Source organism: Amblyomma americanum, chromosome 2, assembly GCF_052857255.1.
Source record: "Amblyomma americanum isolate KBUSLIRL-KWMA chromosome 2, ASM5285725v1, whole genome shotgun sequence".
Lineage (NCBI taxonomy): Eukaryota > Metazoa > Arthropoda > Arachnida > Ixodida > Ixodidae > Amblyomma > Amblyomma americanum.
Genome location: NC_135498.1, coordinates 78,503,844 through 78,511,287, shown reverse-complemented (window position 1 = coordinate 78,511,287; position 7,444 = coordinate 78,503,844). Strand labels below are relative to the sequence as shown.

General features: G+C 51.2%; 1 pseudogene; it reads left to right on the top strand.

Moving 5' to 3' along the window:
- The first annotated feature begins 1,957 nt into the window (after window positions 1-1,957).
- LOC144119811 (uncharacterized) lies at window positions 1,958-5,153 on the top strand (annotated as a pseudogene).
- Window positions 5,154-7,444: the final 2,291 nt, after the last annotated feature.

Below are 7,444 nucleotides of genomic sequence, written 5' to 3'. Positions count from 1 at the left end.
TATCGAGAGAATGGGCCTGGGTTTTGAAGGCGCAAGATAGATTCAAGAAACCTGTGTACGGGGACCACCCCGAGAGTAGGCCTAGCGAAAAACAGGTGGGCAGCGATGTGCGTAAGGCGCACAGAGAAGAGCAAGTCAAGCGCGGGAAATCGCCGGTGTGGAAGAAACGGGGAGTGTTTCTGAAGGTGCCAGCCAATAGATTTCAAGGTTGTGTACCGGCCCAAGAATTGGGACTAGAGTTTGGTGACGTCGAGAGAAGTGGGATATGCCTTGGGAGCGGCAACGGAGCTGAAGAATGCGACTGCAGCAGAGGAAGACCTGGTGCCGGTCAGCGAGACAAACAACACGGTAACGGTGCGCACGCCCTGTATGCATTGTTGTGGGGCATATGCAAATGTAAAGACGCTCAAACTGAGCGCTCATGACCTCAAGGTTTCGGTGTACGTGGCGGCGCTAGAAAACTCTCTGTGCGGAGTAATTTACAGTGCGTACAACGGATGACCACTGGCAGAAATTCGGGCGGGGTTCTTGAAGAGGAATGAATTCACACAAATTTTAGATGCCAGACCTTTGAAAAAGTCGCAGGAGATTCAGATCACATTAGGGGGCAAGCATGTTCCACGGCAAGTCATTTACTGGAACTGTTTGTATGCTGTGATTCCATATAGAGAGTTAGTCATGATCTGCTATAACTGCATACGAGTGGGGCATCAGGCGGACGTTTGTTATCGTTTGAAGACTAATCTCTGTCGCCGTTGCGGAAAGAACATTCCTGCGCCGCCGGAAAGACAGTCGCTGACCTGCACCCGGACTGCATCGTGTGCCATGGGGTACACAACACGGGCAACCGGAACTGCAAATTTCGTCTTGCCGTAAGCAGCCGACGGATCTGCCGACGGGTTCTTTTCCACAACTGTTCGGACCAGAACGTGGCAAAGGACCGAGAACCGGGTTCCAGTGATTGAAGAAGTCTGAGTGGCGCGAAGAAAAAGGTGACATGGCCCAACGCGGCCTCCCAGAGTGAGACTGCTCGAGAGAAGGAGCTACCTAGGTGGGTGCAGAAGCAGGCCGAGACGATTGAAAAGATGGAAGCCTGGATGGCAGAAATGGAACGTTTGCTTAAAAGCGGTAAAGGTCAACGGGTACAGGAGCCGGTTGTCCAGGCCCCACTGAAAGCGGTGCAGGCTACCGCTTCTCGCGAAGGCGAGAGCACAGCTATGGAAATGGAGAATCGGGGGACGGTAAAGACGCAACCGCAGGCGGATGAGGGAGCTGATGCAAGGAGAGTGGCAGAAACTTCGACGGCGTACACGCCGCAGCCAGTAGTTAAAGTCACTAGTCGTAGGGAGGACATGTCTGCCCTTGCGGAGAGAGTAGGAAAACTGGAGGAAAGACAGGATAGGTTGTAAGCTTGGGTTGACCGGATCGAAGCCAGACTAGACAAGATTGAGGTGCAACTTGGCGCGTTCACTAGTGACACGCAGGCTTTCCAAACCCAGGTTATGGGCATGTTTCAACAGCTTAATGCTACGATATAGACTAGATTGCCTCCCATAGTCAGCCAAGGGCTGATGTTATTGAGCCTGGTGCCTATTTATGGCCCCTCGACAGCAAATTGAGGTTTAGCAGTGGAACTGCAGGCGCTTTTGTCGCAAGCGGGAAACCTGTAGTTGCACATACAAAATCTGGACAGTAAGGCAGACCTTATAACCTTGCAAGAGGCAAGAGGCTCGGTGAAATTACCGGGATTTAAGGCGTTTACATCGCCAGATACTGATCGCAGGGAAGGGGAGGGGCGTATCGAGCGTAATCACGGCCGTGCTAGTCCATCGGAACACCACGGCTATTCAGCATACCATAGATAGTAGCAGAGAGGACTACGTCCTGCTAGAGTTTCTGTCCAAAAGAAAGGACAAGAGTCCCTTTGTTCCTAATGTATCTTGTTCTCCGAAACATAATGGGGTGGGCTTGCCAAACCTCTTGATAAAGACGCAACGGCTAGCCACCAGGGCTCAACTCATCGTGGTTGGGGATTTAAATGTGCCTCATCCGGAATGGGGCTACGTCCGAGCCAGCCCAAATTGAAATAGGCTTTGGCAGGTAGCTCAGGACTTGCAAAGGATGATCTTGAACAACCCGCTAGATAATACGAGGATAGGCAATAGCGGGAGCATAGACACCTCTCCGGACCTCACATATCTGAAGGGTGTTAAGGATGCAAAGTGGGTAAACACGGGACAGCCACTGCGTAGTGATCACTATATCATTTCCATGTTATTTAATGCTGCTAAGCACAAAGACAGTCTGAAAGGAACTAGAGCGACGGCTTGGGACAGATTTCGGAAAGTCAGGAAAGACACCGTGAAAGGGGAAATCGAGGACTTGGGAACCTGGGTTGCGGCGCTCGAGCAGGACGTGAAGGGCACCACAGAAAAGGTTTCGACGAATGATAAGGTCTTTACGGCGGACTGTGACACATGAGGGAAGCGCATTCGAGTCTCCTTCGGAGGCAAACGAAATAAAGGCATAATGGTGTTCACCGTAGGAAGGTGGCCAAGCTAGAACGAGAAATCTAAACCTACACGTTAGACTTGCAGTGCAAACAATGGAGGCAGATTTGCGACTTTATGAAAGGGCAGTTCGGATGCAAAAAAACATGGCAGTGGCTGAGGCACCTTTTAGATCCAGCGGCAATCAAATCGGCGCAAAAGGGGAAAATTACTAGGTTAGTGCATCGGTGTCGACGCACGGCTAGGGAGTTCATTCACGAACTCCGAATTTGCTACATAAACAGCGAAGCGAGCGGTTGCTTGTCGGATTACTCGGGAGAGGGGAACCTAGAATTAAATGTGGACTTCACGGTGGTGGAGGTGGAGTTTGAAATGGGGCACCTTCATACTGCGTCGGCATTGGGTCCGGATTGGGTTAGTAATAAAATGCTGAGGAACCTGCATTTATGGTCAGTGGGGGCGCTCACGAACTTGATGAACAAGTAATGGGCGCCCAGGGAGATCCCGGCTGAGTGTAAGCACGCTAGGATTACATTTATTCCTAAACCAGGGAAGAAGGTCCGTATTGAGAATCTTTGCCGCATCTCGCCGGCATCCTGCATCGCCAAATTGATGGAGCACGAGGCCCTCAACCGGCTTCACAGTTATGTGGAGGACAATGAGTTGATGCCTAAAGCGATTATTGGTTTCAGGGCAAATTTTTCAACGCAGGACGTCATGATATAGCCTCAAAAAGGACGTGGTTGATCCTGCGTATGGCACGGACATCAAGGCTATCTTGGGGCTCGACCTCACTAAGGCCTTTGACAATATTACCTGTGAGGCAATATTAAGGAACCTATCGGACATAGCACCGGCGGGTAGAACCTACCAGTACATCAGATAATTTCTTGAGGGTAGGACTGCGAAGATTGTCGTCGGAGAAGTTAAATCGGATTCCTTCCCGTTGGGGGAGCAGGGGGACACCACAAGGGTCGTTTTTATCTCCGTTTCTGTTTAATCTCGCCTTGATGAAGATAACGCTGAGGCTGCCAGGAATATCGGGACATAAACGTACAATTTATGGGTTTTACATTGCTGTATGGGTAACAAGGGCAAGCAGCGCACAATTGGAGGAAACTCTACAATAGGCAGTGGATATTGTGGAGGAGATAGCAGGGGGGGGGGGGGGCAGGACTCTCGTGCTCTCAGCTCAAATCAGAGCTTTATGTACTTAGAGATCAACGAAGAGGGATACATGCGAGACGTTATGTGCCGCCACCAATGCTAGAGGTGAAAGTTGCTCGTGCACCGGTCGCTGAGGTCCAAGCGATCAGGATCCTGGGTCTGCATATGCAGATTAACAGGAAGAATGGGGGTCCTTGGAAAGGCTTAAAAATACGGTCAATGCTACCATGAACCCTCATTAGGAGAATCGCCAATCGTAAGCGATGCGGTGAAAGAAAAGCACTTGTGTAAGCTCGTACAGGCATTTGCGCTCAGTAGAATATTATATGCAACGCCTTACATGAAGATCGACGCGCTAGAGAAAGGCAAGGTGGAGGCTATAATTAGGCAGACATATAAGGCGGCCCTTGAGTTGCCTAACAATGCGTCTACCGAACGGCTGCTGGGAGTAGCTGTGCACAACACCCTGGAAAAACTACGGGAGGCGCACTTGGTGATGCAACTCAGTAGGCTTTCAAAAACGAGAAAAGGAAGGGACGTATTGGAGAGGATCAGCATTGCAATGAATGCTCAAGCCGGGGACATAAAAATTCAGGTGAAACGAGAAATGCACAATATGCATCGGATACATCATGATAACCGCAAGAAGGCAAGAGCCAGAGCTTTACATGATAAGTACGGGAAGTACAACGGAGCAGTCTACGTAGATGTCGCCTAGTGTAAGAACAAGGACGCATTTGCAGTTGCAGTGGTGGATGGGCGGGGACGCTTGGTCAACTCTGGATCAGTCAAAGCCCTTTCCTCACAAAATGCAGAGGAGGCGGCGATAGCGCTAGCTATAGCTAATACTAAACCTGACCTGATTTTCACGACTCTAAAGCAGCTATCCGAAATTTGGTGAGGCGCAGAATATCCTTCACAGCGGCACGATTGTTAAATCTGGCCTGGGAGTGAGGGACTACGGAGGTGGAAATTGTCTGGGTGCCGGCAAACTCTGAAAACACTGGGAACGAGGCGGATCACATGGATGCTCGAGGTTTCGTCAGCCGAGCAGGTGTGCCGGACGTTCCGGCGATGTCCAGGATAGATCAGCTTGTGTCGTTTCACGACATTACTAACCATTGCACACTTGAGCGAAGACTTTACACGGCCGCGGACAAGCAATTGATGGCGCAAGAACGCGTCTGGCGAAGATAGCAGACAAGGTCTTACTATAACCCATACGTGTTAAACAAAATCTACCCGGACATTCAGCCGTGATGAAAATGGTGTCAGGTACTGGGAACCTATGTCCACATATTATAAAGGTTTAACATAGAGCCGCCACCGGCAGATATTATGCGCGATCCTTCTCCCTAGCAGTGGGAGGCCGTGTTGGCCAGCTCGGACCCTGTCGTCTAGACCAGGGCCATCGATTGGGCAACCGATGTTGCCGTGAGCCGTCCGCCGTCAGCCACCGAGGTTGCCGTCAGTTGATGGCCATCTAGCCCGGAATCGTTCGCACATGCGTTCTGACGAAAATAGTTTTTGCACCCACATGAGCATGGATTTGTTTAATGAGCATCAGGCGATCATCGACCTGCGATCCAAGCTGATCCCGCTTTCGACGGACGAGGTCATTCCTTCGATGAGAACACGGGAAAATCACGTTCCCTGAGTGTCCTGAAGGAAGAAGTCAGCGTCCCACCCCGTTAAAGCGTTATCCTGACCGTAGGCACCACGAAAGCCATCAACGCGGCAGCCATCATCGAGGGGTACATGCCGTTGCTTCTAGACCGAGGGATAAACCTCTCAAGAGGCATCTCACATTCCCGCAATGGTCAGGCAGAAGTACTGCTGACTAACATCAGCTACGAATGCCGGCACACTAACAGAGGAACGAGGATTGTTTTTTTTTCGACGTAATATCTGATGTACGAGATTCATTCGCCCTTCCGACCCATCCGCAGAAGATTCGCCTGACAAAGAGAACTCGCCCACTTTCGACATCAATCAAGCCCTGCCATGGAATAGACAAAGCCGGGTCTGCAATTTGCTTCGAACCTACAGCGAGTGTTTTTTGTAATCGCCGAAGGTCCGACAAACGCCAGTTGCCAAGCATCGCATTATACCCGACCAGCACGTCCGACCTCTTCGTCAAAGCCCCTACCGAGTGTCGCCGCGAGAACGACAAGCCATCCGAGACCAAGTGCAAGAAATGATTCGCGACAACATCATCCACGAATAACACAGCCCATGGGTGGCCCTGGTGGTTCTAGTGAGAAAGAAAAACGGCCCACTTCGATTCTGCGTTGATTACCGCCTCTTGAACAACATAACAAAGAACGACGTCCACCCCCTCCCCCGCTTCGACGACACACTAGACCGGCTCTGCAGCGCCAAGTATTTCTCATCGATGAACCTCAAGATCGGCTACTGGCAAATTGAGGAAGAAAGAGATCGCGAGAAGACCGCGTTCATCTTTCCGGATGACCTCATAGATTTCAAGTTGATGCCATTTGGTCTGTGTTCTGCACCACCGACGTTTCAGCGACTAATGGATACAGTGCTGGCAGGCCTGAAGTGGCAAATTTGTCTCGGTATATATAGATGACGTCGTTGTCTTCCCCTCGAACTTTGAAGACCACCTCAAATGACTTCGAACAGAACTAGACGCCATCAAGTCGTCTGGCCTATCCTTGAGGGCAGAACAGTGCCCTTTGCCTATGAAGATATCCTGTTTCTAGGCCGCATCGCTAGCAAGGAGGAAGGACGCCCAGATTTGCTTAAAACAGCTCCTATCGCACCGTTTCTATCGCCTGCCGATAAGAAAGCAGTGCGCAGATTTCTCGGACTATGCGCATATTACCGACGATTTGTGGAAAACACTACGCGCATCGCCCAGCCCTTGATCCAACTGACGAAGGCAGACGTGCCATTCAAATGGGAAGCAACGCAAGAAGAAGTCCTCCAAAAGCTTTATCTTCGTTTACAGTCCCCACCAATCTTCGCACATTTTGATGAAAACAACGATAATTAAGTTCATACCGACGCATGCTGCGTGGGCTTAAACGCCGTCCTCGTTCAAATAAGCCGCGGGATTGAGAAAGTCGTCGCATACGCTAGCCGTTCTCTTTCCAAGGCCGAGGCTTACTATTCAACAACTCAGATGGAGCGCCTAGTCTTCATCTGAGCTACGTCGAAATTTCCCTCCTACCTGTACGGACGATCGTTCAAGGTGCTCAGAGATCACCAGCCGCTGTGCTGGCTTTCCAATTTGAAGGACCCCGCTGGCCGTCTTGCTCGATGGAGTCTGTGCCTCCAGGAGTTTGACATCACCACCGTGTACAAGTCCGGACGCAAGCACTCTGACGCCGATTCCCTCTCACGAGACCCTGTAGATGTGCCGCTGCCGGACGGCGATGAGGACGCCTTCGTGGGACCCATCAGCCCAAGCTCTTTTGCACAGCAGCACCATTTTGGGTACAAATCAGGCCAGTAAACAGTTTTCTTTTAGAGGACCCTTTTGTCCGTCTTCATCGCTGCATCGACTGCCGTCACCACTACGTGACATCTGGTGCGGGTGCTGGGTGGCCTTCCATGTTCCGGACGCCCCCTTCAACTCGTGAAGCCAGCCCTCAGCGCTTCGCACCCGAGGACGAGCCAGCAGCTCAGCGAGCAAGCCGACGTCTCCAGGGAGAGGAGCCTGAGTTAGGGAAACTGCCGGACCGCTCCAGACAGCGAAAAGACGCTGCTACGACACCACAAGCTCGCCAAAGATGTCGACA